The sequence below is a fragment of the Manis pentadactyla genome, chromosome 15 (genome assembly GCF_030020395.1).
Source record: "Manis pentadactyla isolate mManPen7 chromosome 15, mManPen7.hap1, whole genome shotgun sequence".
Classification (NCBI taxonomy): Eukaryota; Metazoa; Chordata; class Mammalia; order Pholidota; family Manidae; genus Manis; species Manis pentadactyla.
Window position 1 is genome coordinate 24,698,394 of NC_080033.1, and position 10,838 is coordinate 24,709,231.

Sequence of the window (10,838 nt, forward strand, 5' to 3'; positions counted from 1 at the left end):
TAGCTCTGCTTACACAGAACACACAGGACAGCTTGACACCTTCATTTCAGCAGTAAGAAATTACCATTGTCTCTTATTTCTTGCTCTGAGCTTAGGTGACCAAGCCAAGAAGTAATTACACAATTAGGGTTGACAAAGCAGTTCTTGTAACATTTCTTCTCTTTAAGTTTGGGTAGCTCATTTCAATTCCAAATTTTGCATATCTTTGTCATTAATAACAGGATAACTTTTCAGGGTAATAAATTTGTTCACAAAGATTGGGGGTCTTGTATAATTTAATGAAGATACAGGAGCATTTCCTTCTGTAAATGTGGCTTTTTGAAGTTTACAGGTAGACATGGGAGAGCTGATGTGGCCCCTTGTAGGAAGCTGACTAACAAGTTACACACAACTGAGCGGTGATTGGAAACTACTCTCCTGTAGGGACAACTAAAATAGAGATTTTGAAAGGATATGCAGATATGTGACTTGGCTTATCTGAAAGGCTGCCTCTTCAAGCTATCTCCCATTGCTATTCTTCCAGATAACTCTTTATTCTTAAATTACTATATCTGAAGTATGTATATGGTATTATAATTAATTATTACTGATTTTAATCTCTTTAGAGGTTTATATGTCAGGTAGGCCTGACACTTATTTAAAGAAGAAAAACATAATACTTTTTCCTTTTAATTTGTTACTAGATATGGAAGGAGAAAGAAACTTTCTGCTAAAGGCAAGTGGACCGATTACTTATAATTCAACTGGCCATTCTTTGAAGAAGACATTTTTGGAACTTCTATCTTGGCACCACCTAATTACGCAGACAAGTGGAGCATTGATGGCTAGACTAGGAAGTGAGTTTCTGCAGGTTGGGATCAACCTGAGGCACGTTAGTGCTGCTGCTGGCTATCAGCCTGGGCTGGCCTTTGAGAGCCTGTCCCTGGCCTGCCAGAGGCCCTGATGTGGCCGACAGCCTCCCACCACCAGCCCCTTTCATAGCTGATGGCATTTGCAAGCATCCAGGCCCTTCCAGTTCATTAAACCCCAAGAACAACTTGGGGATGCAGGTGGTCTTTCCCTGAGGTGTAGACTGAGTGAGTTATTTGAGCCTTCTCACTTTTCAGCAAGGTGCGTTGGTACTGAGTGGGTCTTGTGTAAATGAAATCTAGCTGGGGTCCTGGGTAAAAGTTATATTTCTTCCAACAGAGTTTATAGCAACGTTTTTCTTAATTATTCTTGATGTTTTGCCCATTATGCCATTAGCTTCTTCAGAGGACAGAGATAAATAGCTGGTACCCACAAGAACAAAGTGTGAACTGAATGCATTCAATTATTGATATCTCAGTAACTAAAGGTTCTAAAATGATGTTGTCAAATGCCTTAGTGATCTGACAGCAGATGTATTGGTTTGCAGATGCAACTGGAGACACTATCCAAATAAACTCTAGAAAGGGAGAACATTAAACAAATAAGAGAATATAGTAGTTCATTTTCTCATTTCTTTTTTTCTCCAGCATAATTAGTTTCATTAGGTAATATGCAGGATATTTTTTTCAATATGTGATAAGATACAGATTGCATGTATACTACTGTCTTTAAGTAAAAATGTCTGGCTCTATCACATAGATAGTCATGTGTATATATATTTATGTACATATATAGGTATTTATACATGTTTGTAGGTACATGGATATGTGTGCATGTTTGTATATGTATGTGCACATGTATTTATATATATAGTATGTATGTGTATAACCTGGTTGAAATCAATGTTTTCACAGTCTTATTCTTAACAAAGGGAATTTTAAAACTAGCCTCATGCATGTTTTCTAACAGAATAAGCAGAATGTTAACAAATTACATTTCTTTCTCTCCCATTAGCTACCAAGTCCTTATCATATGTATTAAAGTAATGATGTCAGGTATTTATCCTGACATGTTAATATAACTTCTCATATTTTCAATTATCTCAGTTTTTTATTTTACTATCTTTAAAATGTGAAGTATGATTTCCAGGGTTTAACACATGTATTGAACTCCATTGCTGTTGGGCAGACATGCACCAATAGCCCATAGGCTCAATGTCTGGAACCCTAAGTCCGGTGTCAGGAAAGAAAGGAACTGTATGAATATGTCAAACGTTGTCAATATTTTTTTTTTGAGTGTGATATATTTATGATAATGATATATTTTTTCTTGTGGCTTTTTACTCACTTGCTCTTTCTTTTAAGAGAAAGCTGATACCTTTCAGCAGTCTGGTTGAGTGCTCTAAGGAGAAAGCCCACATTCTGGGCTGGTCACCCCCCACCTGGATACCTTCTCCCCGTTCCTCACGTGAGGTGGGCTGTAATTCTTCCCTGGAGTGTCCTCCCATGTGCACTGGTCCATACTCATGGCTGCGTGAGATTCTGGGAGAAGATTTATTTGCTACTGCACAGATGTTTACAGTAAGAGAGGCTGCGACCTGGACACTGGGAGTGCACAGCTAACCTTCTGAGGAGGGGCTGCCTGTCCCTTAATAGGCTCCACATGCTCCGTTTTCCCTAGGCTACAAACATGTTGCCTTTACGGCTGCTTACTTGGAAATGAAATACTGAGTCTCCATAAGATACTTGCCCCACATCCTGAGGATTGCAGTTCCATGAGAAAGTGTCTTAGAGTGACATATCACGAGAGGTAAGCACCACCCTCATTCTGAAGCAGCTGGGTGTGGGCGTGCATGTGTACACACACACATAAACACACATGCACACACACACATGCACTAGGCTTCTGCATGTACAGGGTTGTTCCACAGAAGCTATAGATATAGAGCTGTGAAAGGTTGACAGTAGCCTTCCCTCGTGAAAATAAATGCATTTTAATTTTTTGTATTAGAAAAGCAATAATGCACATAATACAAATCCAAGAGAACCAAAGGGCAAACAATTAAAAGAGAGTTCCCCTCCCTAGGGGCAAGCACTGTAACTATTTTATGGTATATCCTTGCAGATTTTTAAAATCATGAATATACATATATACTGTATATTGTACCTTTCTGTTTACAATTAAAATATATTTTAGATATCTGCAACTTACTTTGATGTGCATCCAGATGTTAAGATATGCAGATGGATGGATAGACCCAAATATTATAAAGCAAGTAAAGTGTTAAAGTTAGAATCTAGGTGATGGATAGGTATAAAGTAAAATTCTTTAAACTTTGCTGTATGAATTAAAGCTTTCATAATAAAATGGTGGCAAAATGTCTATGTCAGTGACCATCTTATATCTTGTTATATTATGTGCCTTACATTATTTTATATTATATTATGTTACATAGAGCTACCTCTTGCTTTTTAAGAGTGGCGTATTTCTCCAAGGGAACAAGTTTCCCCCTGGATGGGCATTTAGATCGCTCTGAGTATTTTCTTGTGCGCACAGTGCCACAATGAACATCCTTCTGCATACATCTTTTTACAGTAATATCCTTTCACTTATATCTTTGTGGGGTATATCCCTAAAAGCAGAATTTTCAGCTGCAAGGTTATGTTCAGTTAACAAAATGATAAATATCCAAATTGTTCTCCTAAGATTGCACGAACTTCCCTTCACACAGCAACGTGGGAGTGTGCTCATGACGTTAACTGGCTGTCAGAGCTTAGGTAATACAGAATTATAGTCAGAAACTCCCTCCTCTTGCTTAGCAAGGGCTCAGCATGTCTCTGTGCATCTGAAAAAGGACACAAATGTCTAAGTGTATCAATCTCCATATTAATCTCAAACTTGTTTGCCTTTTTTATTTATATATGTTATTTATCTCTGGATGACAGAAAATAGATGTCAAGTTCTTAGGATCAGAGACCTTTAGATTCAGCTAGACTGACAGCCTCATTTGAGGGACAAGAAAACCACGGTCCAGACTTGGAAAGAGACCAGCCCAAGTTCACATGGTCATTTCCTGGCTGAACTCAGCTGTCGAAGGCATTGAGTGATTTAACACCTGGCTTTGTGGTCAGACTGCAGAAGCTGCTCCATGGGCATCCCTGTTACCTGAGGCTGCTCATAGAGAGCCCGGCAGCCAGGACAGAGGTGCTGGGACTGTGTATTATCTATGTTTAGCACCCACGGAGTATGGCAGAGGTGGCTGGCTTGACATGAAGCTTCTTAGATAATGACCATAGAATACTGAAAATGTCCTTTTGGGTTTTGGCTGAATAATACTTAAGGATTTTGAAACAGTGCCTTAATTGTGTTTTTATGTAATTGATGATATTGTGGTAAAATGTATTGAGACACCACATCAGCATTTTTATAACTGTTCCTTGGAGAAAAATATGCTCATATGAAACTGTTTTCTTCACTTTACTCTTATGGAATTGGAAAAAAAAATCATTGTGCTTCCATGGAATCACTGTGCCCAGAGATTCTCTAATTTTAAAGTGTCTTCCCCTCCGGACTTGGCCTAAATTACACAAGGATGCCTCGCCTAAGTTGGGTTGTCCCTTGTTTGGGAAGTGATGGGAGTACAGGGCAAGGGCCTGTTGTGTCGGGAAGTTGGTGCAAAATGCTGTCCGGGCAGATTTCAGGGAAGTTCTTATGCTGACAGGTCAGCGTGCCACAGGCCAAAGGAGGCCTTGAGGCTTGGAACCCCGGCTGCAGCCACTTCTCGACTAGGCTTCATGCATCTACCGACTGCTCTGGGTTTGGAAGGGATTCGAAAGAAAGTGCTCCCCATTGTTACACAGGAATAGCTTCAGTTCCCAGAAGTTGCATCTGAACTCAAAGCCCTCATACTTTTATGTTGGCATCAGATAAATCAGAGCATTTAAATAAATTATATAGTTTTCCTATCTTGGCTCAATGTTTGCATGTTGAGGGGAGTTTAAGCCAATTGTAAAACTTAATTTTGATCCAAATCTTGCTACCTGATGTTTCATTCTGAAGAGTCAAATTGTAAATATTAAAAATAAAAATTTAGACAGTTGCTTTCTAATTATGGAAAACTCACAGGTCTACTGAATTAAAAAATAATAGTAATGCTTTAAAAGCACCATTGGCTGCCTTCCTAGTGGCTTGGCTCTCATGCACTGCTTACAGTAGGCCCATGGTGTATGCACAGGCTCAGGGGGCCTGCCGGGGCAAGCTGATGCCAAGCCAGAGAGCTGGCCTCAAATTGTGTGCTTCAGAGCTGTTCTCCTCCTGGGTGTGGTTGTGACAGCCCTCCTCGTTTCTGAACCCTAGACCCTTGTGGTCCCCACAGTGAGCACAGCCCCACCTGGAGCGTGCTGCCTGCAGTTGCTCCTGCAGTGTTTGCAGAAGTCACCCAGGGAAAACACAACAGCATCTCCAGGCACCTGTGTGTGGTGTGTGTGCGTGGAGGGGATACACAGTTTCAGGGACATAACAGCACTTTAGCCCTCACTCTTTGAGAGAAACGCTTTTCCACAGTGTGCGACAGTACGGGGAGGTTGCTGGGGACTGTTTTCCATGCCCCAGTGTGTCCGTTGGGCAGCAGCCAGGCTCTTCCTGTGGTTTGAATATGGACATTTCTTAGGGCTCATCACGGGTCTACTAATGTGAAGTCATCTGGGTATTATTCATAAGCCAAGTGCACCTCTCTGAGAGCAGAGATAAATCTAATGCTTCCACTTTGTAGAGTTGTTTGACATTGAACCCTTGTAGAGGTGAAAAACAAACAAAAAGTCAAGAAAAAAAAACACAAAAAGAAACTGTGCATTGACAGAATTCTGCTGTCTTTTTACTTAAATGATAAAGCTCATGTGTCTTTATAACTGAAATAAAATATAATGAACCTATGTATAAGCGCTCATCATTGAATCATAGTATTTTTTCCCCTAAGTTTTAAAACATTCCAAGTCATTGAATAGTGAAGATTGCCACATGCTTGCAGTGGAGCCTCATGATTTTGCTCTACTCCACAGAGCTGAGGATGGATGGTGGCTGTGTGCTGATGGGCTGAGGTGGGCAACGAGCTCCCTGCTGGGAGAGAGGACCTGGCCCTTGGCTTCTGGGACTGTGCATAGTCATCCCTTTGGGTTAACTCAGTATTTGCTAGCAAAAGGCTTATTTAAAACAATTTCCATGGAAGAAAATGCTCCCGACTCTAATGTTGCATGAAAAAAGGTTGCCAAATGCGGTATAAACCCGACACACACACATACACACACATGCCCATGTGATAATAGAGAAAAAGGATTAAGTACCTCAAAATTAAAGTCATCTTTTTTCTTTGTTATCCTTTTTTTATATGCCTTTCTTTATTTTCTAAATTTTCAGTAGACATATATCATAACTTTTAGACCTGATATTGATGCTGTCTTGTGTCACATACTTTTGTGGCCAAGCAGAAGGAAGGTGATTAATTAGTTTCATTCATTCACTTAATTAATTAATTCACAAATTAAGAAATTCTTTTTCTCCTGGCTTCAACTTCTTGCACATTCTCTCTCCCTCCCTCCTGTCCTCCCTCTCTCTCTTTCTCAATCTCTCTCTATCCATCTCTTATACACACACACACACAACTTAGAGCAAAAGCTCTACTTCCCACATTGGCCTGCTCTTATGGATATCAAGAGGTGAGGCATTAAATAGTCTGCACTGGTTGGTCTTCACCTGGCTACCTGTAGTCAGGACCCTTGAGTTTACCAGACCTGAGTGTTTTAACACCTCCTGGTACAAGTGGGTTTCCATGCAGTTCCAAGCACAGCTTGAGTCTCCAAATTAAGCTCTGTAAAGATTACCAGAAATATACTCACAAGGTGGAAAGTTTAAAAACAAAATAACCTTAGAAAGGCCTCTGGGGCGTGTCAGTAGCAAATCATTTGATGATCCCATTGAGCATGTCCAAGGGGTGCTGTAACGTTAGAAGTGGAGCTGGGGCATGGAGGCCTTGCGTGGTGTCCAGCCCTGAGCAGGGTCCTTTGCCCAGGAGCACCATTGTTACTTATCTTACACGGGACTGATTTGTGAGATTCAGTGGATTACCTTAGACTATAAGGACCTAGAGCGAGAAGGGAGGGCCTTTAAAAGAAAACGTGAAAATATTCTTATTTTGCTTGTATGTGTTGCTGTCATCCTTCAACACCAACACCATTTTTACATTCTTTATGTATTGAGAAGTGTAAAACAATACATTGACACTTGCCAAGTTACCAAGTTATGATTTTAAAATCTTGAGGCTGAAATTCACCTTTTTGGAGGTTGTATCATGAGACTGCCTGGTGGGGTGGCCTGTCTTAACACCTGCTAAACCATCTCAACCAGCCCTTAGGGAAGGGAACTCAGCCTTCTTCACCCATGCCAGAGGTTCAGCTCTGCCCAGGACTTAGTAACATCCTACAACCAGAGATAAAAACATTCCCCAAGGTGCCCGTGAATGCCCGGATCTGCAGCTGAGCCATTCCTTCTTAGTCCAGTGTGCCAAAAGTCAGGGAGATATCAGCCTCCTGGCACTGCCTTCCTTTAGCCAGATGTACTGTAGACTTGCCTCCTACAGCCACATGTCATCAGCACAGTCTCTTGGACTGCACCTAGCCATGTCCTAATTACAATGACCTGCAAAGGCTTAGGTCAGGGGAGAGGTCAGTTATTCAGTCATCCTGAGCCAGTGACCCCTCCCCAGAAGGGCAGGTGAGGAAATGTAGCCCCCAATTCAAGAACAGTTGCAGAAACTGTCCCTGGCAGGGGGGCTTAGAGCACAAAGCAGATCTATCACACCAGGTGACACCAGCTCTCAGACAGCTTATGACCAGCACATCTTATTTTTTTTTTAAGGTTAACTAATACTCACACAGTGGAATATTACAGAGCAGTAAAAATGACAGAGCCCCAAGTACATGTGACAGGAGGGATAGATCTTAGAAACATACTGTAAGTGGATGAAGCAGGTCTAGGAAGGCTTCATCAGGCTGCAGTCATAGCTAGCACTAAATTGGGCTTGTTTGGGGCACACACATTTTATCCAGGGTGCCTGCCTGATGGGGGTGCCAGGGGTAATGTGATTCTCAGGGAGGGTCCTGCTTCACTGGTGTTTCTTTTGTTAATTACACTTAAGAACCTATGTGTATATATATAAATATATATATATATAATGTGGACTTTTGTATGTATTTCAATCTTACATGAGAAAATGATTCTGGGCGTGTCCTTGCTGGTCATTAAGATCATTTCCAGCTCTTAGCTGGATCTTTGAGCCACACTGACACAATTGTGTTTCAGTTTAGGGAGATTTGGCAAGAAGCTACCCATCACTTCTATGAGGTTTTTCTTGGGGGAGAGTGTTAGAAGCCACGGGGCCACCACCGGTTGCTCTGAGGCCATCTTTGCAGGAGCCCGCACAGGCCACTCTGTGGTGTAGCGGCCTTCCTCCCCTCCTCGGCTGACTTTGTGCCCCTTGTTTCAAGGGCTGTTGTGGTTCTGAAGGTGAGAAAGTGTTTTGTTCTTGCTGTTGTTACTGTCAGGGTGGCTGTTTTCCCCATTTCAAAGTTCCCTGGGTAGAAACTTTCTCTCTGCCTCGTGGTGCTTTGAGGGGCCTTTAGCCCATGGCAGGCGAGCCGTGGTGTCCTTGGGCCTGGCTCCCTCACCCCTGTGGGGACATCAGACTGCTGCACAGGTGGTCTTCTGTGCCTCAGGTGAGAGAAGTCAGGTTAGGAGGCCCGCATGACAGTTTGTACGCTCACATTGAGGCTTTTCTGTTTTCACTTCTTTGTGTGGTTTCCTTGTACCTCACTGCATGATTTTCATACATCTGTATATGTATTTCTAATTCCCAATGAAACCTTTAAAATATTTATTGGAAACACTGATTTATGTGCAAAATTCTTAAAGAATACAAAAAATTATTTCCTGTAGTTTTGGTTAGCAGCCTTTTGTGTTTATAGCCTTCTTTTATCTGCAGCGGAGCTGGGGGCTCGTGGCAGCTGCTGTCGACGATGGCTTAGCGTTGCTAAGTTGTTTGGTGGCAATCCACACTTTCCCTAAGTCCTGTTGTTCTTTTTCTTTAGGGGAATGGATTATGTGACTTTTAACGGGACTGTTTGGATGCATGCTTTTATATCCAGACCTATTCACCCAGGAAAAGCAACTCCTCAGGTCGCTAGTATCAGACTCCTGAGACCATTGAAGAGACTGAGCTGAAATTAATTAGATGCATTTAACCATGGCACCAGGCTGGTGGGAATGTCCACAGCCGTGGGAGGGACCCGCAAGGAGGCACCAGAGATGCTATAAAGCCCTACTCTTGGGAGTAGGTGTTTGCTACAGTATTGGTGTGATGATCGTTTCCTTCTGATAATGGAGTTTTATCATTTAGAGATGGCAAGTTAAGATACTTTTATTGAATGAACTTCCTGCTAAGTTTCTGAGCCATGGTTGGGTTTATGACATAATTGCTCTACATGTTGATACCATCTTTTATCATAATTGTTTTTCATTGTTTTTAATAAAGGGATAAAAATAATAGGAGACATTTTAGAAAGTGGGTTTTTTTTTGTTCTATTATTCATGATACTAAAAATTACCCAAAATAAGATTTTTTACAAAAAAGGATTTTGTTCCAAAAGTGACTAATTTAAATCAGTTTATACAATGAACTTGCTAATGATCCTCAGTCTAGAGGACTGTAATGCTTTTATACTGTTATCATTTTTTATGAATAGAATTATACAAAAAAGTTCCTATTGTGTTGTACAGTGAGTTTCACACAACCATCCTTTATCAACAGATGGCAACCAGCACATGAAAAATAATTAAAAAATAAAATGAAAAGAAACCGAGAATGAATTAAAGTGCTTCTTTGCGTTCTGATCTGCATTTTTGGTTTAGAATTTTTATGGTGAATTGCCATATTATCTGTTATATCAGTTTACAATGAGGCTCCTATCAGACATAAAACAGATTTATAATACCATTAAAATACAATATCAAAGAATGAATAAGCAATTCAATAAAATTACAATAACACAAAGATAAAATGAAAGCCTTTTCAATAACAGTTTTATGCAAGAACATTTTGCAGATAAATATGTGTTTATAGATCTTTTAAATGTACATTTATTATACTGTTCCTAATAGAGCCACAGGGGTTAATTTTTCCTGTGTGTTGTCTTTTATAAGTGGTTTAAAAGCTAGCTGCAAAACTCTTCAATAGATTGTTTTGAATCTTTGAATTGATTTTGGTAAAGGGAGCTTTTACAGTCCTGCAGCGGAACGTTCACACGCAAATGAGTCAATATGGCTGGAACCCCCTGCCAGCGAGGGCTGGGGGCGCCCCTGCCGTGGGGAACCGGACGTGAAAAAGACACGGAGGAAAAAGTTTAGAAATTAAGTTGGATTGTGTGGGCCTCCCACCCCGGATGTTTAGGTCTGATTTCCGGAAGGAAAGTTTGAAAAAAAAAAAAGAGAAAGCCGAGGATGACAAGTCACCCTTGTCGGGAGTAACGGGGTAGGCAGTGGGTCTGGCCGCAGCAGCTGCTGTCCCCGCGCAAGACGCAGGCGGCGGAAGCACAGGCTGCCGTTGCCGCCCGCCCGTGAAGCTGTGCTCTGCACTCTGTGTCCTGCTGCTTTCCCCACACCTGGCTTGTGCGTCTTAATTATGCATCCTGTTTACTTCCTTTGTCTTTAATTTTAGCAGGGAGCTCCTCAGGCCTTCTGTGATCCTTGCCATGCTCGGCCAGTAGGGTCAGTGTGGCAGGAAATGTGGGGGAAAGGGTGTGAGGTGAGGACCAGGAGCCAGTACAGGCAGGTCTGTACTGAATCCCTGGCAGGGCCTGGGTAGTGGGGTGAAGCCAGTGTTCCCCTTTTTGTCTCCATCCATAGTATGCATCATTAAGGGTCCCATCATCTGGAGGGGGCTG

General features: G+C 41.6%; 1 protein-coding gene across 7 annotated transcripts in view; it reads left to right on the forward strand.

Moving 5' to 3' along the window:
* Nucleotides 1–10,838, forward strand: part of TSHZ3 (teashirt zinc finger homeobox 3) — a 70,671-nt gene that overhangs the window by 21,089 nt on the left and 38,744 nt on the right. Inside the window, exons 2-4 of one of the 7 annotated variants that reach the window (XR_008994138.1) lie at nucleotides 684–2,429; nucleotides 2,530–2,658; nucleotides 4,571–10,838. The exon at nucleotides 4,571–10,838 is cut by the window's right edge and continues 651 nt beyond it. The exons of 3 other annotated variants lie outside the window; for them this stretch is intronic. The gene's annotated coding sequence lies outside the window, so the exon portion shown is untranslated. Of the gene's footprint in view, nucleotides 1–683 lie in introns of all 7 variants that reach the window. 3 more of the 7 variants (XR_008994137.1, XR_008994136.1, XR_008994135.1) reach the window with 3 other exon arrangements.